This window comes from Triturus cristatus, chromosome 5_1, assembly GCF_964204655.1.
Source record: "Triturus cristatus chromosome 5_1, aTriCri1.1, whole genome shotgun sequence".
Classification (NCBI taxonomy): domain Eukaryota; kingdom Metazoa; phylum Chordata; class Amphibia; order Caudata; family Salamandridae; genus Triturus; species Triturus cristatus.
The window spans coordinates 473,329,353-473,355,645 of NC_140587.1; the positions used below are offsets into that span (position 1 = coordinate 473,329,353).

The following is a 26,293-nucleotide window of genomic DNA, read 5'->3' on the forward strand; positions in this document are numbered from 1 at the left end:
CACATCTGGAGCAACCAGAAAAGTCCAATTAAAGGTTAGAGTTGCCTTTACAGGGACCCACCAGTCAACGGACCAGGGATCGCGAAGGGACTTCGAGAGAAAACACAAAGGGCCAGCTCACGGAACACTCGTGGAGTGTAGGCGGGCAATCTTCAGTGCAAATGCTGCTCGGGGTCAGGGCTACAAGTAACTCAAAGCTCAGCTGCAGAGGTCACCTCAAAGCTGATGCTTCTGCAAATCGTCGCTGTGTCCAGGGGTTCGGGTTGCATGGTCTCCACGAGGGATACAGGCCTCAGAGTTGCTGAGCGCGCAGATCTATCTCAGAGACCACGGGAATCCACCTCCTGTGTTGCAAAATTCTTCGGAGTCCTCAGGAGCTTCGGAGATGCAAACTGGACTGTTGCATCTTTGGTGCCTGCCAAGCAGGGGAGTAACTTCTTTACTCCAAGGGAGATTCTCAGTCATCTAGCGTAGTGTAGATCGTTGAAGTTCCAGGATTCAGTTGCAGAGTTTCGTCCAGGGATATCTAAAATTCTGTAGTCAGAGGTTCCTTCTTTATACCCAAAGAAGGGGTTGGACTAACTCAGGGGACCCATCTATGGGAGGGTTTGGAAAGAGGGGTGGCTACACCCATTTCCGTAGTCCAGTTTCGCCCCAGAGCAGGGGCTGGTAGCCCCTGCAACTGGTTTGAGCTGGACTATGCACAGGGTCACCAAAAGTACCCCCAGTGCAGACTTCAAAGCACTCTTGGAGTGCACCCACCCAGCCCCAATGCACTAAAGCCTGTCTGGGAGGTGAGAACACCTCCCTGTGACAGGAAACCTATTGTCCAGGCCTCCCCTGCCGGAGTTTCGGTCAGCAGCAGGAGACCAGACTCGTGTCTGTGGCTGGCGGCATCCATTTTGTGATGCCTGTGCTCTGTTAGCTGGTACCGGGTATACTGGTGCTGTCATGTCTCTCCCTCTAGAAGGGTGGGATCATACTCCCACACCAGTTACTGGTGTGGGGGTATGATTCCAAGGTGTTTGACACCAAACACGACATGTTTCCGTGCAGCCATCCCAAAGTTAGCATTTACAGCCAGGTTATAATGCACTTAAGAGTATATGGTCAGGCTGCATCACAGACAACCCCGGAGAATAGATTCCGAAGGCTGCAGAGGGACTCTGCTCATGCATGGGCACCCTCTCACATAAAACCAAGCACACTGCCTTCAGGATTGATAACGCCTGCCATAGGGGTGACTGATAGTTTTATATGTGCAGTGATAGGGTGAGATATAGCGAACCTATATCTCACTAAGGGGTGCATGCACCACCTCACTCAGGCAGCAGTAGCAGACCTGTGGTGTCATTTTGGAAGGCTTCCCAGGGGTGGTATAATACATGCTGCAGCCCCTTGTAGGCCTCTGGGGTATCTATGCCCTGGGTACATAGTATACTGTGTACTAGGGACTTATAAGGGTACCCCAGCATCCAATCTGTTACCTAAGGTACGTGGAATCAATTTGGAGAGGAAGCAGCTAGGCCGGGATCCTGGATAGCAGGGCCCCAGCCAGACTAAAGTCGAAAAACTGAAACATCAGCAAAAAGTGGGGGTAACCATAAGAAGCAGATAGTACTCTCCTACACAGCATATTTATTGTTGTGAGTTCTAGCAACCTTTTGCCAGAGAAGAAATCCAGGCTGTGTTTTTTTTTGTAATGCTTTCTTATAAGCCATGTTAGTGCAGAATAAATAAAACAAAATCTTTGCAGAAATCGGTAAAGTCTTAAAGCATACACAAAAAAATTGTAATACTATGAAAATCGGCTACATATTATATATGGTGCAGTTTTAAGAATCCCTACTCACCTAATCTTGAAGTTTAAAAAGAAATGCCATAATGAGGGTAACAGTTCCAATAAAATCATCACAATTTTTACTTGTACTTTAAAAACTTCCCAATTTTGAGACTCTGTGGAAGGATGCTAGGTCTCTATGGCTCAGGATATTCTGAGAAAAACAGACCCAATGCCTTGGGTGACTCAACTCAGAGCTGAGGTACTGTGCTGCCTGGAAAGTTGATGTCCTGATCTCTATCATGAAGAGGGCTGTGACAGCTGTTATATACCACTAGAAGCTTTTCATTTGAGAAAAATAAACCTTGTGATCATGGTGTGAGGAGAGAGAAATATGAGAAGCCCCTTGAACAGTCCTCTTAGTCTAAGGCGATTATGCTTTTATTTTAGCATCATCTATTTAAATGAATATATGAACTAGAAGGATACTATCAAACACACGATTAATGTAAAACATTATGCACGTTATTGTACATTAATGGAAGAGAGTGCAACAGCTATTGAAAATGAATAACAATTTATTAGGCCTAAGCAAATTAATAAATGCATAACCTAGCAATGTCCCTAAAAGACATAATGCAAAATATGGCATTCCTCCCCTGGTACCCCCATCAAGGTGTGATGAATTTGATCTGACCACAAGGGTTTTTGAGGTAATTAAACCTTTTGATCATCATGTAAGGATGGAGAAATAATATGATGCTATGATGTACTGCTTTTGACCTCACATATAACTTCACAAAATACATCTGAAATCTATGGCAGTGCAAATTATACTTAGGTCAGTTACATATAACTGGTGGATTTCAGTAGTTTATGTTTTTGGAAAGTACTTCATGCGTAAGTGCATGTAATTGTATTGCACTTTTTAACGGTAAATATATAGAGCTGTTTTTCTTACACAGAACCATACTTATGAAGCTATGCCGTCGTGCTCACTATTACATAGCTGATCCTGGACAAAATTTTTTTAAGCGGAACTTGCAACATCTGCAAAGATACTCTGCAAGAGCGGGTATACGGATGAAAAAACATATTAGAAGTGTGAATGTCAGTGGTGTCTCTGTATAGGTACGTGGTGTGACAGATAGCAGCAGAAACGCACCCGGCAATGAAAGTGACAAATGTAAATCATGCCATTATCCATGTTATCCCAGAGGAGGCAAAACACTGAGTGCCTCATGTACAGTAACTTTGCTGAGATGCCCTGTGTCAAACGAAAAGGGCAGGTATTTGAGATACAGCACAGTCCTGCCTTCTTACACTGCCCTGCGCACAAACTGCTGCCCTGCATTGAAATCAGGTTCTTTTTGAGCAGGAAGGGACACCTTCCTGCACGAAAACAACTATTATGCCACCCCTGGGGAGGCACAGTTTTTTGATGCATTCCCAGATTTATGATATTTTGTTAATCTTTGAATGTGTCAAGAACCAGTGGGAAAAAAAGAACTGGGGGTGCTCTAAAAGGGGCATGGCACATTTCTTAAAGGGGTGTGGCCTATCCGAGTAGGGACGTGGTCTAAATCAAGATAACTAGCATTGTGTGCTTAAGAAAATCATGAAGTCGCATCCAGCAAAGGATAATAAAATAGGCAAAAGGTATATTTATTGAGTATAAGCCATAAAATACCAAACACTTTAAAAAACATGTAAAAATAATTTCATTACTTAGAAATCTATTGCAGGGTTTCCCAAAAACCTTGAAGAAATTCACTGTCTATTTTGCTGTGGTTTCTCACAACAATTTTCTTCAGCAGACCTTCTACCTTTTGCCAGCCAACTCTTTACATGCAGCTTTGCGTCAAATGTTTCAAATGGAGGACCATTGAGTTTTATGCTTAAGCATGAAGAAATGGTCTCTACAAGAAGAGAGGCCCTTGTTGGACTAGCAATTAAGTTCATTGCGCTGAAACCTCTCTCGCAATCCGCATTACTTCCTGGCTGGGTTTCCATGCAAACTACTAACTTTTTTAATGCTTATGGGGTTTTCTTTCCACCAAAATCTTTGAAAAGACTAAAAGCTTGGATAGTATCTCTTGCTGGCAGCTGAAACTCAGAACACAGTTTCTGGATATCTGTTTCACCATAAAGAATGCATTCATCACCAGGAGGCAAGTTGCCTGCATCTAGCACAATGAAGCTGGCTATAAGTTCTTTCTCAGAATCTGGGGCACATCGTTTATTGATATTTACAGACAGATTTTGGTAAAAGTGATTTTGATTAAGGGCAACAGAGTTACTTCTACCATGGAAAAGAGGAACATTCTTGAATTTGCCATTGTCAACTGCTCTCTGAGCCGCAGAAGCAAACTCCCCTGGTGAGTCCTCCATTGCTCTAAATATACATACTTGACTAACAAAAAGTCTGTGGGCATTAACAATTGTAATGTCCCTCCTCTGTAAGGAGAGTGATAAGTCTTTGAGCTCTTGAAGTGCATCACACATTACCCCCAAATCTCTGATAAAAGAATAGGATGTAAGCTTCTTCAAGAGACCTTCATACTTACTCCGGTCTCTTATGGGTCTGGATGGGTCTTTAGAAGCATTCTCAAAATGTTTGCACAAGGCAGGGAAGCAGTTCCAAACAGCTTTCACAGATCTGTAACTGGATGCTACCCATCTAGTATCAAGCATTTTCCTTAACTTCTGAAGCTGTACACATAGCTCGCTGGCGGCCAGATTTAGCTCTCTCTGGTTTTTTGGTGACCTGCTGTATGTGGCATACAATGAGTCCATGAAAATCTTGAAGTGATTGACCCCGGCAACCTCATCAACTGTATTTGCCACAGCAAGTTCTAGTCTGTGAGCCAAACAGTGCCATGTCAGTACAAGATTTGGAAATTCTGATTTCAGCATTGCTGCTACTCCTCCTGTTTTTACCAAACATTACTGCTGCTCCATCTGAACATACTGCAATCAAGATACCATGTAGCAGACTTTTTGTGAGTCCAACTTTTTCGAAGTAGCTTAAGAGAGCTGGCTTTACGCCAAGGGTATTTGTTTCTGCCAGCTCCAGAAGGCCGGAATAGATGGTCACTGGGGTACTTTCATTTCCAAAAATGCCACGGAGGTAGATGATTAAGGTAGAAGCATTGCTAATAGAAGTGCTTTCATCAATTGATACTGTGATCTTTGGTTTGTGTTGTCTGATATAACAGACCAATCTTTGTTGCATTTCCAGTGCAATGTGTTTTATTATTTCAGTTGCAGTCACATTGATGTGCAAAACACGGCCCATTGCACTGCCATTCTTTGTCTGAAGGAGAATTAGATCAGGGTGGTCAGTGAAAGGGCGATCTTTTTTTGCCAAGTAGTAGGCAGTGTCAAATACCCTGCATGTGCTCTCCATATGTTTTGCATTACATCTGTGTACTCTCAACACCAATGTATTTTCCTGCTGAGCTGTAAGAATGTCTTCAGCTGCCAAGTGACCAGCGCTCACCTTATGCTTCATAATCTTCTTCCTGGGCTGTTTCTGCCTGGAAGCTTTTCCGTCACCGGAAGGACCAACCTCGCCATCTGCCCACTCTTTACTTATGTGCATGCCCTGGGTGTTGTGCACTGAAAGACCTGTTGATTTAGCCTGTTTGCAGGAAGAACATCCAATATTGCCTGACTTAAGATACAACCATTTATATTTCTCTTGAAAGTAATACCACTGTTTAGTGTTCCAGCAGTCATGGAGTTTGACGGTTTCTTTCTCTGGCACACGTTGAAGTCTTTGTAAAGGTGGACTGTCCTTGGTAGATTCTTGCTGAGTTTTACTAGCCTCATCATTAGCTGGTTGCACTGGACAGGACTCCCCTGAAACACGCTGGCGCTTCAGTGACGGTCAATCATTGAAGACTGCATAGGCTTGCGCTTCAGAGCAGAAGCAGATAAGCCACTAGTAGCCATGGTAAAATTTAGATCTTCCTTCTTGAAGGCTGGACTGGTATATCTGAAAAAGAAAAGAAAATCTTCCTCTGCTGATTTTGGTTTCCAGGTGATAAAGCCTTGCGTCACGCAACAAGAATATTAAGCCTCTTATCTGTAACGAAAATTGAATAGTTTACTCCAGTGATCAACAATGTTTATTTGGAGTGCCATTTGGCAGGCAGATGTTAGTCTTCATTTTGTGCTGCTCCTAAAAGGAGCTCTCATTGTGCAGTGGAACAAGAATAGGCTACTGCATGGAATAAAGAATATCCTGAGGCACTGCCATCCTACTGCATCACTGCATCGAATAAAGAAATATTATTTTACACACTGTAGATAACCCCTGCTCACCCCCTTGGTAGCTTGGCACGAGCAGACAGGCTTATCCCCAAGGCAAAGTGTAAAGTATTTGTACCAACGCTCACAGTAACATAGCACAACACCACAAATGGACACTACACCAAGGGGCAGATTTACAAGCCCCTTGCGCCTCTTTAACGCTGCCGTTGCGTCACTTTTGTGACGCAGCGGCGGCACAAAACCAGCGCCATGCTGCGGGGCATTTACAACGTGACGCATCTGGGAGATGCGTCACGTTGTAAAGCCCTGCGCCAGAAGTAGGTGTTCCTGTGCAGAGGGGGGCGTTCCGTCGCAGGAACACCTCCTAAAAGTGGCTGAGTGAAATCTACAAGATTTCACTCAGTCACTTTTGAGCCCATGCTGCGTCAAAACCCTGCGCCTGCTTGAAGCAGGTGTAAGGATTGACGCAGCATTGTAACGATAGGGCACCCCAGAGCCTTGCTGGAGCTGCGTCGCGCTTGCGACGCAACTCCAGCAGTGCACTGCCTTTACGGCACAGATGCGTCACACATCTGTCCATTTTTACCCCATGGTGCGCCGCATTGTAAATGCGGCGCATCTATTGTGGCGGAGCCGTGACGCACAGTAACTGGCGCATCCCTGCTGATATGCAGGGATGCGCCAGTTATTGTAAATCTGCCCCCTCAAATTTATAAAAATATAAATTACTTTATATAGATTAGGCAGATCACAAAACGTCATAAACAGCAAATACACAATCACTCCTGTTTTAGAAAATGTTCTCTTGAAAAATATTCACTTGGGTAATGTTCTCTTAAAAATGCTCACTTGGATAATGATCTCTTAAAAATTCTCACTTGGATAACGTTCTCTTAAAAATGCTCACTTGGATAATGTTCACTTAAACCTGGTGAATAATGAAATTGACTGGAGGACTCCTGCTCCTAGCGTGTGGAACGTTATTTCAAAACTAGTGTGACTGAGATGTTTTTCAAAAATGCCCCAGCTGCACTCGTGAAGTCAGAGAATCACCCAAAGTAGCTTTTTTCCATATATCACAACTGTAAAACACCTTCTTTTTACACTACAACGGATTAGTTGGGGCAACTAATGTGTAATTAGAGATTGGCTAATGTGTAGGTGATAAGAAATTTTGTATATTTCCCTTCACATAAATGCGATGAAAATGCAATTAACTGTAAGCTGTAAAACAACATCGTCATTTGCGTACATGACTGCTATACTACGAATGTATCGTATTGTTTACTATTAAAATGCAACATAAAGGTTTTTTTAAAAAGTAGCGTTTTCCCAATCACAAAACTAGCGCTTTCTCAAATTACAAAAATAGTGCTTTCTCAAATCACCTCAGTGATTGCCATAGTCAAGTCACCAAGATTTAATCACCCCTGCGGCGGCCTGTCTGTAGCGCGTGTGTTCACAATCTCCCCCCTGTGCAAACTCCGGTCACGTGTTGGAGCCGGTTACCTTAGGATGTGAAGGGGGCTCTGCGGTCTGCGCTGATCTCCGGTGGGACGCGCCTCGGCCTCAGGGTCAGCTCCTTTCCTCGATGACAAGCGCGAGGGAACCCCGGTTGCTAGGGGACGCCTCGCGCCTCTCGAGACTCAATGTAGCTTCACCTGCCGAACCTCCGCGTTGCTGGGGGAAACCTGCGTTGCTGTGACCAATCCGAGCGCGGCTCGGAAATTACGATCCCGGGCCGGCGGTGGTGAATACCGGCAGGGTGTTTTCAAGGCTCCTTCTCAGAGCTGCGAACCCGGCCTCGGGCACACAACACAGCTCGAGGGGCGGCGGTGGAGTCAATGCACACACAGCGTTTGGGAGCAAAGCAGGCGCTCCAAAGTTCCTCAGCGGTGTGTTAATCCGCACAGAGCGCGAGGGACACGATCCTGGGGTAGATCACGCTTGAGGCAGAGTAAGGGGGACACAGCACACAGCAGACAGTCCCTTGGTCCTCTTCCTCAGCAATCACAGCAACTATAGGTCAGCTCCCAGACACTCGGCAATGGCAGCACTTTCTCAGTCTTCCTGGCTGTTCTTCTTTTGGCAGGGATTCCTTCTTGATCATGAAGTTACCTAATCTAATTTTACTGGGGCTCCAGTCCTACTTTTATACCCCAAAAGTCTTTATTCTTCTTGTGTGAGGGGTCCTGGAACCAGTCTAAACCAGTTCTGGGTGCACTCTGCCAGTGCACATCTTCTTCATTTGTGAGTGTGGGCCAGAGACATCAGACGTGCCGCAGGAGGTGGCGCCAGCATTGTTGCAGGTAGGCACAGCCCTTTTGAGACCCAAGTGCTACTCCTCCCCACCACTCTACATATAGATGGGGCTATTTAGCCTAGTGCTGACTCACCCAGCCTCCTGGAGCCACCCCCAGCCCCATGTCACTCACAAACCAGACAGTCAATACACAACCAGGCAGAGGCACACAGAAAGGTTGAACAGGAAAATAGCCACTTTCTAAAAGTGCTATTTCCAAACTTAGAATTTAAAAACCATCTTCACTAAAGGATGTGTTATTAAATCCTGAGTTCAGGGATACCAGATTCCCTATGTCTATCTTGCTGTTATGGGAAGATATGCAGGTAAACATGTTACCCTACCTTTGAGGCCCGAAAATAGAGCACCCTAGAGACCCCTTTCGAGGCCCCCCCAAAACAACTGGTGGGGCTCAGACCCCCACAGACCCCCCCACTTAAAGCCCGGTCAAGAACCATGGGCGTTGAGTGGGAACACCCACCGCAATGCCCATGGCACGCCTTCGAGGCAGTGTGAGACAACGCAGCGACTTGCACTGCGTTGCTTTTAACCATATCTACAAGGCCATTAAAATCCAAGCAGGGTGGCTTTCCGTGGCCTCGTAGATATGATTGAGAAGCCTGCACCACCGGAGCATTATTAAAATAGATGCTCCGGTGGCGCAGGCCTCTTGTAAGCGAGAGCCTGAATATTCTGCTATTGTCTCTTGGCTATCTGGGCTTGTGCTGCATGCCGCCGCTAATTAATGTTTTGCAATCCATACTGTAGGGTGGTTGAGAGAGGACAGATCTCTTCAATTCATTGTATCTCACCTCCTCATCAACCTTTTAACCACTCATGATAATCTCGATTTATCTACCTGCAATGAATGGTGAGGGACAGGAGCATAAGAATGATTACTCATTTAATTCCCACTCATTCTGGAATCACACTTGGACCCAGATTTTCTAAGATTTTGCGTTGGGTTTGCGTCACTTTGTTGATGCAGATCCAACACAAAATCCTTTGAGGTATTCACAAAGCAAAGCAAATGCTTATTTGCATTGCTTTGTTAAAAAAATAAAAAGTAACATAATGCAGCTGTTATTTGCCGAACGGTAGGCATTCCGTGGGTGGTGCATTGGGTTCTCGTACATCCGCCCATGGAGTTCGATGCCAACCCACATCTATAAAGACTTGTAGATATGGGTTTGCGCCGAACGGTGCCTGCATGAGGCTGGCGTAACAAGCCGAAATAGATTTATTCTACTCGTTATTTCTTCTTTGCAAGTGTGCTGCATTCTGCAGCACACATGCAAAGAGGACACAGCCACAAAGTATAGTTTTGTGTAGGAAAGCACCCCGTTGCTGCACAGACTAATTACTCTAATGCAGACACCCTTCCATTATGGCCCAGGGGTGCCTGTGTTAGTGCTAGGCAGCCACAAGTTCACCAGAACATGGACAGACCAGAATTTTACAATTTCTTTGAAGATATGGCACAGTTCTGCTCTCTCTCTCGTTTACGCAACGCAGAGCAGCAGCTTCACTTGCTGCGCTGTGTTGCATGAACTCTTTGAAAATATGTCCCCATATGTGCCTTAATTCTTCCCCTTTGTTGAAGGCCTTTACCAATGAGACAGTCATTGGCTCTTTATCAACTCAGCTGATGTTACTTATTGTGCTCATGAGTAAGCTCCTTCTCTATCACTTCATTCTTTGCTAAGAGAGAAAAATAAAAAAAAGAAGGCAAGAATATTCGTTCCTTGATGGGGACTGATACAATGACAAAACTACTTGCTGGGGGCGTGGCTACGATGACAATGGCAGCAGACGTGCCTGGGTAGAGCTCTGTAGGAGGCTCCCCTCACCAGGCTCAAAACTCTGAATGCAGGCATCCGCCAGGGCCCCAATTAAGCATGTACTCACATAAACGTGGACTGAAGCTCCGCTGACAATCTTGGCCTGCCCGGACCCCGTAGGCCACACCGGGACCATTGGATACATGGGCTGCCCAGCGGGCCGCTGCCAGGCGGGTGAGGGTGACTGCGCGAGCCCGTGGCTTGGCTCCGCCCACAGGGCCGAGCAACAAATGGCGCAGCTCGTATAGGCTGGTCCGGAGCTCATTACTGCGGACCCCCCTGGCGACAGTTTAACCAACGACCTCAGAGAAGCTGCAAGACCTTGGTGCAGCTGAAGCGGAACCACCCGCATACCCCTGCTGTCTTCACCCGACCGGACGGAGTATTCGGCGCTATTGGGCGAAAGTGAAAGGGGCTCGCCCGGGCCAGAATCGCCTTCACAACGCCCTTGTACGGAATGGTGCCGCTGTTCCATCGCGGCTGCGAGTCTCCTCATCCTCCAGCCACACTAACTGATGTATTGCTTGCCCGGCTCCTTTCAGAAGTGACAGAGACTCCCAGTGAGTGAGGCATCTCACCACCGATGGCGGCGCAGGCAGTGTCGCCTGTACACGTCCGGGACTTTGATCCCCTTACAGAGTTGCCAGCATTACTGCACGAGACATAGGGCGATGTGGGGTGGGCCCCCACGGCTGCCTAGGAAGGCGCCCCACATGACCCACATTGAGGGACCCCCCCTGCCAGTGCTGCGTGGGAGACCAGAATTCAATCTATGCTTGCAGCAGCAGTGGGACGCAACTACTTGAGGTAATAAATGAGATTCACTCCACTGAACCATATACCCGGACCCTGTCATCACAGTGTGCTGATCACGGAGGAATGGACTGAGAGCAAGCACGCTAATTCCGGGGTGAACACCGCCAGAGTACATGACCACAGAGGCGACCTCAGACCATCCCCCGAAGAGCATGAGATTAATTGTCACACCACCGCAATGCAACATGTGGTGTGGGCGGTGAAAAGAGACTCTGCCGCATGCTCCTAGGCACACTCTGCCCTCAAGAAGACCATCTGTGCACCTGAGACGATCCCTGCAAGTGTGACTGCAATTGTCTGGACGGCGACACCATTCCCCTGGACACGTAGTCACTATCAGGGTAAGCCCTATACCGAGCTATTAAGTGCTGGGACTGGGCTACAGGGGCCCGCAAGCCAGGGTTGAGAAATGGCTGCATTGCAGTGAGAGAGACCAGAACTACATGTGTGAACCCTTTGTCAGTATCCTTGGTTGTACAGCGCTACATGCTTGGTCCTCGCTAGCACAAGCGTGAAATAAACTGTGAGACCTGCGTGTCCAGAGGCACATCACCAGGGCCATCCCACGTAATGCGAGGCACTTTGTGTACATACCTTGCGACTAATGTCGGGTGGTACCCGCGCAAGGACCGGAACGGGAGGGACACAAGCACTATCTCCTTCAACTAAATCCAAGCCGGACAAGATGGCGAAGCAAGGACTCACGGATCAAACTTCCAACAAACTGGATGCAGTACTTGCTGCAGTGGAAAGGCTGGAAGACACCATCAATCAAACCCGCACCTCATTGGAGACCAAAATAGATAAGGTGGCCATAGACCTCACCCATCTACATGCAGATCACTGAAAGTTGGTGGATCATACCACAGCTCTGGAGACCACGCTTGCCGACATTAAACCGCAGGTGACACAAACAGATAAGCATGTCCAAAACTTATTAAATCGAGTGCAGTTCCTGTTGGAGGAGGCTGAAGATGCCGAAGGGCGATCACGACGGAATAATGTGCGTGTAGTGGGTCTGCCGGAGGGAAAAGAATGGAGGGAACCCACCGCTTACGTGGAAAACTGGCTACGTGATCTGCTGCCGGAGGGGACCATCTAACCCTACTTTGTAGTGGAGCGAGCACATAGAGTCCCAGCGAGACCCCCTCCTACGGGCTCAAATCCGCGGCCACTCCTTATTCGGCTCCTCAATTACAGGGACCACTATAGTGCAAGAAACCAGAAAGCTACAGGACATTCAAATAGACAATCACAAAATAATGTTTTTTCCGGAATACACCATACAAGTGCAGAGGCAGAGATTTTCATTGATGGCGGTGAAGAAGCGTCTCAGGCAAAGTAATCTACAATATTCCCTGTTGTTTACGGCCCGCGTACGAGTGGTCGCGAATGGCAAAACGCATTTTATTTCTACATCAGAGGATGCAGAGGATTAAATAGACACCTTTGATGCTGCAGGAACTCGGGGCTCAGAAACTATGGCAAAGAAGCCGGAGTTACAGGCCCCTTTTCGTCGCAGCAGGAGAGAGCAAAGATGTGCGATGGCGCGAACACCATCGTCACCTACTGCAGGGCCACACTCAGAATTGATCCTAAGTGGACAGCGAGAAGCCCTTCAGGCAGTAGCTGAAATCAGTGGCTCCTTATTAACCGAAGATCCCTCCAACTCCAGTCATAATGACCAAACAAGGGATGATGATCGTGCTTATGGCCTACAGACCTCACAGGACTCCTGCGACCAACCAACTGTTACCCCACAAACGGCTGACGACATAGTATGACCGTTGAAGAGTACCGCCATTGGATGTGATGCTGGCAGGGGTATCCAGGTTTGAGTGCAGTTATGTGTAGACAGTTATGGCAGGGTCCCACAAGATGGTCATCGATGAGAACTCAAATATGGACATGGGTGTGTGTGTGGTCCGGGTCAGGAGGGACTGGTTTAATTGACCTATTTTTTTGCCGATTATTGTGCTCCTGTATGTACTAGTAATTTAACAGCAAGCAGAAAGTTAGCGAGAGTAGCCCTCTTTTCTTTCTATATTCAGTTTGGAGATGGGGAGCCTCCGAGAAACAGCCCACACATTTTGGTATTTAGCACAGCGTAGTGCGAAGCGCACACCCCCTAGACACTTTTTGATGTTCTTTCTGTTGATGGTTTGGACTATTGCTGGTTGCATATTCGCCCTTTTGGAATTCATTAACCTCATCGCTGCTTATGACGGAGTGGTTCCGTCATGCGCGTCGGTCGCGCTGTGCGCATGACGGAACCACTCCATCACGGCCCCGCCCGCGCAGCGAACCTTCAGCACGGCGCGGTAATCCGCGCCGCGCTGAAGGGGTTAAGAGAATGATGTTGTTGTTGTTTATTTTTTAGATGTAATTTATTATGTGCCAGACTATAGAGCGAGAAATGCTGCAAATCAGAAAGCTGGGCGAACTGTTAACTGTTGGGTTTGTTATACCAAATGTGTTTAACAAGCAGACATGTATATATCTAATGTCAGTAGACTGCAAACGCTATGGTTTCACTTAGGATTGGCACATGGAATGTGAGAGGCATGCACGTGCCGTCACGCAGATATCAGGTATATTCATATCTTAAGTGACACCAAATACAAATTGCTCTCCTCCAAGAGACATCTAGCTAAAGCTGAATTTGCACACTTACATCGCCGCTGGCGTGGACAATTATATGCAACAGGGTATTCAGCATTTGCACGGGGAGCACTCATATGGGTTCGGCCAGGGATTCCATTTAATACTGAAGATTCATTGGTAGACGCAGAAGGCCGGTATGTAGTAGTCAGGGGCGCATTAGATGGTAGGCAGATTGTCATTGCGTTGCTCTATGCCCCCAACATGGAGCAGGCTGCTTTCCTAGACACACTATCGTGCGTGCTGACACCATGGCATGACATCTCCATGGTTCTGGGGGGAGATTATAACAGTGTGCTAGACGTCTCTTTGGACCGCTCCTTTCCGCCCCTCCCAGGCACGAGTCCGCATAATGCTATGAAGGCGCTGAATAGTTGGGCAATACAATGGCACCTAAGAGATGTATGGAGACATCGAAACCCCCATCATAAAGTATACTCCTACTATTCAGGAGCTCATGGATTACATGTGCGACTAGACCGCTACATGCTCTTGGAGGAACTGCTTCCACACATATCTGCGGTATATTATTTGAGCAGGACGCACTCGGATCATAACCCGCATGTGCTAGAGGTAGAATGGGAACGCGCCAGGCCGCCGATTCCCACCTGGCGACTGCAACCTGATGTCCACTAGATGCACCATTTCATAATCTGCTTGCCACTAACATCACACACTACTTTGAAGACAATGTAGACACAGCCACAGCGCCGCTAGTCGAATGGGATGCGTTTAAGGTAGTAATCAGAGGTGAATTCCTATGTGCTCAGGCGGGTATGCTAACAGAACTTTAAAACAAACTGCTTCAGAGAGAAGGTGAGGCGGTGAGGGGCTCCACAACATCATTACCGCGAGATAGAGAAGAACATTCCCGACTGTTAGAACGACTCCGCCATTTAAATTATGCAGCACACTCAGCGCGGACACACCACATGGGGGACAAGCCGGGTAAACTGCTGTCTTGGCTGATATGGCAGGATGCTGTGACCACACCTGTGACATCTATAAACACTGCGCGAGGCGTCACTGTACACGCACAGAGAGACATACATAGCACCTTTGTAGCACACTACACTGCAATGTATGACTCTCACTTGCAAACTACAGCCGCTGAAATACAGGTCTTTCTTACTGAATTTCCACTTCCACACCTAGCGCCACACCAACAAGAGGAACTGAGCGGTCCTATTCTGCCAGAGGAAATCAGGGGAAACAGTTTCTCCCTTTCCAATGGCAAGTCTACGGGCCCAGACGGATTGCTGGTAGAATTATATAAAGCCTACTCGGATATATTAATACCGGGGCTACTACGGGTATACAAAGCAGCAATAGAGGACTCAGCGCTCACGCCCACGCAAAATGAGGCACTGTTGATCTCCCTTTTGAAACCAGGCAGGAACCCTGAATTACCTAGGCTCCTATCGCCCATTGGCACTACTCAACACAGATTATAAAATATTTGCTTCCATGTTAGCCAAACGTATAGCCCGATTGGTCAAAACCTTGATACACCAAGATCAGAACGGGTTTGTTCCAACTAGGAGTACCTCTTTAAACATACGTAGGCTGTTCCGGATTCAGAAATACGCACTAGAACGCTGGCCACACTCTGGCTGTCTGGTGCTAGATCTGGAAAAAGCCTTTGATTCTTTGGAATGGCCCTATCTTGCAGCAGTATTGAGCAAATACGAGTTGGGAGACGAGTATTTGCAAATGGTGCAGCTATTATATCAGTTCCCTAAGGTACGGGCCCGCACGGGAAAGCTAATCTCTGACAGCATACGTGTGAGACGAGGAACTAGACAAGGGTGCCCGCTGTCCCAACTGCTCTTCTCTCTTGCCATGGAGCCGTTAGCGGTCCTGCTGCGGGAGAGTGGCACGGACTGGGGCATTCCCCTGGGAGATGGGCTACACGCGGTTTCCCTATATGCGGATGATCTGCTTTTATATGTGAAAGACCTGCATAATATTCCCCCAGCTATATCTGAACTCTTTCAAACTTTTGAAACAATGTCGGGACTCAGGGTAAACTGGTCTAAATCGGGTGTCTACTCTTTTAACAATAATGTGGCAGAGGTAGATATAGTTATTAATGAGACCACCCTCGTCTGGTACCCGACCACATTCAGATATCTAGGCATCTACATATACAGGTCCCCAACGGATATATTGGATGGGAACCTAGTGCGAGCCATCTCTTCTGTTAAGGCGCAAATACAGTTCTGGAAGACCCTCCCATTAAAGTAATGAGTATACTACAGAGAATATTGTACTATTTTGCAAATCTACCGGTTTATGTTCCAGTCAGATTGCTTCGGGATTTGGAGGGCCTGATCCGGGACTTGATCTGGAACAAGGGAAGGCCCAGAATAGCACTGCAGAAACTGCATGCGCCACCAGAACACTGTGGTTTGGCAGTTCCGAACATGGAACTCTATTATCTAGCAGCCCAGCTACAGTGGGTCACAAAATGGATGAGTGGCAAAAACCTGGCGGACACAGCGACCGTGTCGCCTCCATGGACGCAGACCCAATTATATAGTCTGTTTCACCCACTTGCAAGGTCTCCCCGCCCGCCTCAGATATACATTGAGCTAGCTCATAGATGCTACTGGAGGAGCCTACAAATCACCAGAGACACGATCCCTTACGCCCCAGCATTGCCGCTTACCGGAACGCCCAGAGGCAGAGATACTGTGAGAGAATTAGCGCTAACATCCTGACATGAGGCAGGCGTGGAAACATTAGATGACCTGTATGTGGAGGGCACGCTTTCGCCCTTTGAAACCCTGGCAGCAGACGGTGGCATACCTGTAGGCCAATTTCTCCTACACACGGCTATAGTGCAGGCTTTGACGTTGGCATGGGGAGAGCTGACAGCCGAACCACCAACACATGTACTGATACAGTATTTGCATGTTAAGGGGGAGGGATCGCATGTGATACACTGGTTGGTACAAGCCTTGCTCATGCACGTATTAAAACCATTAACGAGTCTTCATGCACATTGGGCTTAAGACAGAGGCCAACCCTCGACTGATAAATAATGGGGACGCATTTTAGCCAGCGCCACATACATACCGCGTAATTCCAGATTTAAACTTATACAAACGTATACATTGCACAGGCAGTACCTCTCACCGGACAAGATAAACAAATATTTCAACATCAACACCTCTAGTTGCCCGCGATGCCGGCTCAATGGCGCTGACTTCCTGCATATGTTGTGGTCTTGTCCCTTACTCCTGACATACTGGTGCAGGATTACAGAGACACTCGCGAAGTGCACCAACGCCCAGGTGCCCAACATGTGGGAAGTCTGTATCCTGGGGTTTTATGCTGGCACCAAAGACAATAGGGTAAGTTCTAGATTCTGCGACCTGGGCCTAATAACTGCAAAAAGGCTAATTACCAAACGATGGAAACATAAAGAGCCTCCTGTGACGGCTAGTTGATTGAAATCCCTAGAGGTATGGGCGCAGGCGGAAAGCACTGTTCTCCGCAGGGAAGAAACGGCGGGGCTGCGCAAGTACCCCATAGAGCAATCCAGGGATGACATCCTCAAAGCACTGCTACACTATAATGTTGTAACACACTCATCTCCCTTTGCAGCAGGCAGGAGATAATGTTGGAGATAACGCTTAGCGAACACATCACACTGCAGGTATTGTTGAAACATGGAACAGCTGTCGAGATAAGATTTGAACTTGTGTGGCCGAGACACGTTCCATGAAAGCGAACTTTGTTATACACCACCCTGTCATTCATTTAGCCATAAACAAAAACACGAATCACAGCTCGAACCATCTACAAATGATTTGGCTTAGCTACAGCATATATTAGATGACACATTTGGAACTGCTTACATTACTGGCATCATATTTGATTTCTCCTTTTCTTTTTATTTTTTTCTTGGTTATAGTTTCCACATTTAGAAGGGAAAAATAATATATATCACCTCCAAAGATATGCTTGAGTATCGCTTATATGTCATTATTTGCATTGTATCGGTACATGTCATTTATGTAAAGGGCAATGGTAAGCACTTGGGTGCATTTGTAGGCTTTATACAGCTGGCAAGGCTATGCATTCATGATATGCAAGCACAGTTATGTCAACAGAGGTGACGGTAAGCACGTGTAAAGGGAGACTAGAATATTTTATATATACACACACAAGAATGCATGCCACTATTGTATGTATAGTTGTGGTTACATGTTGGATAAGCCTGACCTCGCATAGGCAGAATCATAACAGGAACTCTTTTGTTATATGTAACGCATGTATAATTGTATGTTTAAGTGCATAAAAAAGGAAAAAACGAATAAAAGATATTTAATTTTTTTTTAAAAATGACAAAACTACTTGCTATCAGAACAATTTGCTGAAATCTAAATTAATTATTTCATGGGCCCATTCTATTGGTGCGATTAAGCCTCCTGAGACTCGGTCCAGACCACCATCACACTTGAACTGTTTCGACTGGTCTTCGATGGGCTTATATTTGGGAGGCGCTTTTTTGTTTGCTATTATGCAGGAGATACCCAATTCCAGACTCATTGAGTACTTGCAAACAAGGAGCCAAGTCATTTCCATATTTTCAAACCCTACACGGGTCCCATGTGGTCAGATACATCTTTTTCAAGGCATGTTCATCACGCACAAGACTATCTACAGTTTACGCTCACTCTTCCTGCAAGAAAAGCTGCAAATCTACCAGCATTGATGGAGCTTGACATCAAAACTAACACCTTTTCATATCAAGTAGCAAAAGAATTGGATGGTTGGTTCACCTTTCTCTGTCAGAATGGACAAGCTTTAGAACGCTCTTGCCGTACGTGTGGATATCGAGGCACATGCCTTGTACAAGAGAAAACATTAAGAAGAAACACATTGCACTTTCTTGAATGGTGTCTACAAGAAAACTCTAACTCAAAAAGGAAACCTGCTTTAGGTATGCATTTAATAAAGTATAACTTTTAACAAATCCTCTGCTATTTAGGCACGTCTACATATATAGCCAATTGCACAAGAAAACAATCAGAGCACCCCTCAGATCCTCACCTACAACAGCTATCAATTTTCTCAGAGGTCACATAACCATACACTCTAATATCCATGCATGCTAGAGCCAGCCAGAAATAAATCAGGAAAGGATCACACATCGCTTCAGGGCCACGTAAGTGGTTGCAATATGCTATTCAATTGCCAAATATAATACAACATTTAGACACCAGGTCTGCTGAAAATCTTATGACATTGCGAGCTCTTTAAAAGAACAAAGGGAACCCAGCAAAGAAGATTCTTCCCAAGGAGACCTCCACCATGAACAGCAGGAGCAAAATCAGACTTTTCCAGATGAGCAAAAAAAGGCACGCCAATGATTTGGTACTCTAAATGAAAAGCTCTTTTCATACTACCAACAAAATTAGGTCAAGCGATTACAGCGATATATCAGCTGGTATGTGTGTTTGATGTAAACTGATTTTTACCCAAATGCTAGTGGTTAAGGCCATGTAGGAAATAAAACATCAATCATAGAATCTTAGCTATGTCTGGCATGTGCCAGAAAAAAGTGGCAATATTAAGCAGGGATCCAGTGATTTGCTATTCCCCAAGGCAAAAAAAGTAGATACTTGTCTGGTCAGGCTTCAGTGGAAGTTTCTCATGTGGGCTGATTAAAATCTCCAGGAGCATAGAGTATCAAGGTTGCCTGGCTCAGGATGGTGCCACTTGTAGAAGGGCCATGGATACCTGCAGTATGTTCCTCACTAAATTTGGAGTGAGTGGTTGAGGAGCAAAAGCATAAGCAAATATCTCTGACCAGTTCATCCATAGTGCATAGTTCACAAACCTTTTTTTGGGGTGGCAAATGGGCCAGTAGTTGGGGTGCACCACTTAATGAAGTACCTGTGAAAGACTTGTTAGTTCTGTTTCTATTAGTGGACTTATTTTAGCAAATCTGAAAAATCATTGTTCATCCCCAGCAAATGCTCTGCTAACAGAAGTATGTAGATACGAATAGCCAAATGCCAAATCTCCTGTGCAATTGCAGACATGTGGAAGAGTGAGTGTCACCCTGTTTCTGGATATAGCATGTGGCCGTCATGTTTTCTGGCCTTACAAAAAATGATTTACCCGGGATTAAATTGAGGAAAGAAGTTAAATCCAGATGAATGGCCAAGACCTCCATGCAGTTCATGTGATAGCCTTGGTATTGTGGGGACCAGGTGCCCTGAAAGATCATGTGTACAGATGAGGTATCCATCCCATGACTGAGGTGTCCTTAGTAATAGTCACCTGTGAAAGAGTGTCGGGGAAAGGTCTGCCAAACAATACATTGTCGCAATTCCACCACAGGCAAGCACACTGAGTTTTGGCCTTTAATAACACTAGATCCTCCCATTGACCATTATCTTGTGGGCATTGCCTCACGATGCACTCTTGAAGTGGATGCATGTACAGCCTGGGATGCAGCACTATGGCTATGAAAAAAGCCATCGTCCCTAACATCATTATTATCCTTACAGTAAAAGGACATTCTGTATGAAAATGAGGCAGCAGCTTTTGAAATGGCATCACCCTCTCATGTTTGGGGTATGCTTTCCCCAGGATGACAGGGTTTAGGATGGACCCTAGAAGGGCTGGATCTGTTGGGCCTGGAGGAAGGACTTTTTGGCTTTGATGGAGTAAGGGCACTGTTGTTTGAGTGTGTGCTAGAAATTGTTGTCTTCCGCTGCTCTTAATCAGCCATTCACCCAGATATGGAAAGGGGTGGATGGTGTTGCTGACCAAATGTACGTCTTTTGTGATGATCCTGGAGCCGTAGTGGTTCTGAAGGGTAAAACTTTGAACTTATATTGGTATCTACTTATGACAAATCGGACATATCTGCGGTAGGCAGGATAAAAGTGCATGTGGAAATGTTTTTTTTTAAGTCCTACCCCACCAACACGTTCCCTTTGGAGACCAGAGGAATGATAATCTGAGGGTGGACATGTTAAAAGTGCTATAAAAGGATACTCTGGTAAGCAGACAAAGGTCGAGAATTGGCCAGAAATGCCCATTTCTTCTTGGATATTTAGAAGTTGAAGAGTATATTTCTTTAACACACTTCTATGGGGGCACCAGCTTGATGGCTTCTTTGGTAAGAAGTGGCTATATATCCTCCTTGAGCAGCAGAAGATGATCTGGGCTGAGGACGCAGCCCTCAGCCACACTCCTCCACCCACCATGACTGACGTTAACTCTGCACCCAACGAACTCCACAAATGAATCGTGGACTGTGCAAACACGCTCGCCCCCCTCCAGAGCTCGGACAGACAACGCACCACGAAAGGCACCTGGTTCACCACGGAACTCCGATAATCCAAGAGCACGTGCCATTGACTCGAGAAAGCATGCAGGTACAGCAGAACCTCGGAAGCACGCACCGTCTACAGGACCGCCATGTCAGAATACCACCAAGTCATCAGATCCACGAAGAGAATATTCATCCAGGACAGAATCCTCTCCAACTCCAGCAACTCCAAGCAACTCTTCAGCATCATACAATAATTCACCAAACCCCCCAGTGAAACCACTGATGTCCCTCCTCGCAGGACCTCTGCAACAAACTTGGCCTATTCTTCCATCACAAGATCAGGACTCTCTATGACAACTTTGACGAATAAAACCAAGGCATCGTCCAAACACCGGCCACCCCCCACGCCACCCAGCCGACCCCTGTCACCATAGAAGACACCACAAAGAACATGAGGCGTATACACTCCGGAGCTCCCACCGACCCCTGCTCACCGCACATCTTCCACAGAGCCGCATCCGCCATAGCACCTGAACTACGACATACAATCAACTGCACCCTCGAAACAGGCACTTTCCCCGACGACTGGAAACGTGCTGAAGTCAAACCCCTCCACAAGAAGCTCTCTGCAGACCCGAAGGACCCCAAGAACTACCGACCCATCTCTGTCCTCTGCTTCTCTGCCAAAGTCACCGAGAAGATCATCAACAACCAGCTCACAAAATCCATAGAATCCAACACGCACCTCTACACTTCTCAATCTGGATTCCACAGGGACCACAGCACCGAGACCAATCTCCTAGCCACCATGAGCAGCTGCCTGAAGCTCAACTCAGATAAAACAGAACTCCTCATCCTCGGATCCACCCCCTCCACGTGGGAGGACACCTGGAGGCCCCCCACCCTTGGCAACCCTCCCACACCCACAGACCACACCCGCAACCTCGGCAGCATACTCAACTCCTCCCTCCCCATGAGCTGACAGATCAACGCCATATACTGCACGTGCTTCCACACCCTCTGCATACTCCGCAACACCTTCAAATGGATCCTCCCCGAATCCAGAAATACCTTCACCCATGCACTCATAACCAGCAGATTAGACTAAGGGACCACCCTCTACACCGATTCAACAATTCTCTACTCCAGACCATCCGGAACGCCACAGCCAGACTTGTCCTCAGCATCCCACAACAAGACCACATCACCCAGCACCTACGAGACCTCCACATGCTCCCCGTCGAAAAAAGAGTGATTTACAAGCTGCTTACACAAACTTACAAGGGCCTCCACAACACTGGACCCCAATACCTGAACAAAAGAATCTCCTTCTACTCCCCCTAGAGAAACTTCCGATCCGTTGACCTTGCACTGGCCGAAATCCCCCTACATCTGCAGAGCCAGAATAGGAGGGAGATCCTTCTCCTATGTCGCTGCCAAACCCTGGAATGAACTCCCACTGAGCATCAGACGGACCCCCACACTGCAAGCATTCAGCAAGAGTCTCAAGACCTGCCTCTTTGGATGAGTCAGAGCTGCCCGAAATCCCCCCCTCCCTCCCAGCACCTTGAGACCCTCACGGGTGAGTAATGCGCTTCACTAATCCCTGATTGATTGATTGAGGATGTGGTGTCAAGGCACAATGTTTGGAGGCATGTTGTGGAATTCTAGGCAGTACCCCTGTCGTGGATTACTTTATGTGATGCTAATTTAAAAATATCCCCCAATGTTAGTAGGACCAAAGTAGAATTTTTAGATATCTAGATACATCGCCAGGAACAAAAACATGAGGTTTCCCTGTACACCAAACCTACAGAGAGAAACACTTTGATCAATTTTCTACATTTCCATACCCACTGCCAGAAACAGGGTATAGCATTTTGTCAGTTCCTCTGCAACAACAGGAATTGTTCCAGTTTACAGATAATTGTCTGGAATGCAGAGATATGAATGAAAAGCTGCATAAAAAGGGTATCCAAGACATTTGGTCCGGGAGTTATTCAAGCTAGCAACTGAGGTTCTTTTTGACCTCATACCTTACAGAAATGGGAGTTACCCTGCTGGTATCCAGATGATTGATGGATGGAACCCAGATATTTCATAAATTGCTAGAAACTAAAACAAACCAAAGACAAAAAGCCAACAAATACCATTACTAACCAGGTCAAAACTAAACGCTTGAGGCTGCCGTACACGCTTTCAATTTCTAGTATGCAACCATACTTAAAGTGTGGTAAGATCTTTCTGGACACATAAGGTGAAACACTGTTGATGGTTTGTGCATGTGTGAATTAGTCACATGCCTTCTGGGCATGTTTTTAGGTTATAACGCTATGTTCTAATATGTAAGATACTATCTATCTGTTTTGGTTATCCTATGTAGTAGTATGGAGCCCAGTATTGTTCTCTTTTTGTTGTAGGTGAACTTTTATCTTTCTCCTCATCTCACCTCCCCTTTTTTCTTTCAACGTGAGGATTGTTCTAGTTGTGCCCTGAGGAAAGAGGGCAGCTGTTTAGCCTTATTTCACCGAAATTAACGTTGGCACACAACAAGAGATATAAAGGACTTTTAACATCACCACAGAGGCTAGAAGGTCTAACAGATATTATATTTATTTAAAAAAACTGATGAACATAATGTCGTAAAGAAGATTGTAAAAACAAACCTACGATATAGGCATTCATGTAATGATATATACTTATGTTGGTTACTACAAAGGAATTTGGTATGATCAGTTTTCTTCACTTTTAATAAGTGGAGTAGACTTTGAAACGTTTTGGACCCAGGCGATGTACAGTGTTTCATTTTATTGAGTGCATTGCTTTGAGTGATATACGAGTAAGCCTGTGTTGAATGAGGAGTTTTGGGATTTGGGACATGGGAGGAGATGAGGTGCATGCATTTTGAGTATATTAAAAAATGTATAGATTGAATATGCATTATAGATTAATTAAGTAATTTTTGGGTATTGGAGGTACAAATTATATTGAATCAAATTTGTATTTAATAAATCGTGAAGTTTTTCATAAATGTAGTGGGCTCGATTCTATTGTATCGTATTTATCTACAAGTTAATTAAGTATTTGTAACTGTGCAGCACACATTAAGTGGTGGGGTGTTATTTTTGTGTAGCTAGTTTTTGTTTCCCCATCTCCCACCCTTTTGTATTTTTCCCAGGGGCCCTTTCTCTATATGGTACCTGCATGTATACAACCAGAGAGATGGGTGGTAGTGGACCACATATAAATACTGTATTGTCCGAAGCAGGTTTAAACTTCTCTCTACCCTTGAGATGATGCCACTGATCTTCACTGACTCACAAAAGTTACTGATTGCAGACGTTACCATGCCTTTGAACATGGGGAGGTATTGCACCAATTTTACAATCTTTAAGAGAGTTTCCATGAGTAAATTTTCCTCATCGTAGACAACATCCATCTTCAACTTGTGATGATAGGCGGCCCTCTAAATTACTCTATGATAAGCAGTGGTTTCATCACGTGGGGAGGTTTTGGTGAGGTGTAGGTCTAGGTCGGTGTATCAGTAGGATCCAAACTGTAATCCTCCATCCCCTTCTCTGGGCACTAGCGTCTCAAAATAGGGGTCCTGACAGCAGAAAGGATTGCCATGGTCTGTACCTGTGTGGAGAGATTCAGAAGGGGATTGTAGAAAGTGAGCTTTTGGAGGGGTGTGAGGATGTGGAGGTTGTGATAAAGGTGAATCCCTAGGTGCATAGAGAGATGGTGGATGGTTAGAGGCAGTGTCCCTAACCCTGGGGATGCAAGAGGCTCAAAGAGATAACCCTTCTTAAAGGCTAACATCTGTTTGGTTTTGTGGAGCACAGAGGGTGCATATATGGGCCAGACAAAGGAGGCTTGGCATAGCTCTTTCCTGTACAGGGCTGGATATTTTTATTTGCCTTCTTTCAGGAACCTCTGGCAGATGCAGCTGTACAGAGCCCAGCAGTGAGTATTCCGTTGGTGTCGAGAATGCATTAGGCCTGACTTTCAGCATGGACTTCAGCTCCGAAGCTGGGTGTTCGGTGCCTCCTGCCATCAACGGATGGTGTGGCCTGGAACCTTTTGGAGGAGGCTTGACCACCATTGAAGAGGTTCTTTGGATCAAGCAGTGCTGCTAGCAGAGCAGTACTGGAATGTCGGTGCCTTTTCAGGGTGAACTTGGAGCCCAATGTCCGATTCCCTCAGAAGCGGTGCTATGTCTCAGTCTGGGGATGCTTTGGAGGTCAAGATGACATACCATGCTGCTTCGGTGACAGCACAGGGCACTAGGAGTGGACCTGGTGCTTGCGGGCTCAGCACTCAGCCTTCTCCTGCTTGACGTTATTGACATTGGAGGCTTCGGAGGACACCATCTCCCAAATCTCGCCCCCTCCCCCGGGTGACTGGATGACTGGACAGGCTTGCGCCCTCCTCACTGGTTCTGAATAGATATTCTGGCCGTCAGATGTTGGGGGATTGAGGGGAGCATTGGCATTGTAATCTGTGATTCAACTTGAGCAAAAAAGAAAGGGTTGTTTCCATAACAACCCTTACAGTCATCCTCTGAAACTTGACCTGAAAAGCACCAAAGTCTAATCAATCCCAGTTGTAGGTGGGAGTGTGTAATGGAAATTCATTGAGAAGTAGTAAAATGCGGTGTGTCGAAAGAAGGTGCTAGGGTACTGATAAAGAGTTCTCGAACCAGGCACAGGATATGTAGCAATTATTTTCAACGTTGGTGGGAAGGAAAACTCAAAGGCCACTTCGAAAGACCCAGTGAACAGCACATTCGCCTCGGAGCTGGAACTCAAACGTCTGGGCACAATGGTAGAAGAAACCCATCTGAGATGGAGTCTTTGTTCTGGTGCCTTGTGGACTAAGGGAGGAGCCACAACAATTTTGTGACTCGAAACTTCTTTAAAGTAAAACATGTTGCAAGCTTCCAAGCCTAACACTAGACAGTATGCTAGGCATGTGTCTTTACAACCACACATTCTCTGAGCACCTCTATGGATTCTTTGTTAATGTAGAAACATACAAATGTTATTTTACACTGGAAGAGGAGGTAGATGGCAAAATATGTTCATTGACACTGTGAAATAATGTAGTATACATTTTCAGAAAAATGCATTGAACCATATTGCTATAAAATCACATTATCACCCTCTCTAATATAACTTATATTCATTTAGAAAAATCTCTTGTGCTGAGCTTTAGTCGTAAGGTAAACATGAACAAAAAATAAATTATTCCTGAGGCATTATCGGGCATCACATTGTATTTGAGGTGTGGGTTCATAAAGTTCTTGAACC

General features: G+C 46.0%; 1 pseudogene; it reads right to left on the reverse strand.

The window, feature by feature from the left end:
* Positions 1 to 3,516: 3,516 nt before the first annotated feature.
* On the reverse strand, positions 3,517 to 24,420 carry LOC146831079 (E3 SUMO-protein ligase KIAA1586-like; annotated as a pseudogene).
* Between the last annotated feature and the right edge of the window lie 1,873 nt (positions 24,421 to 26,293).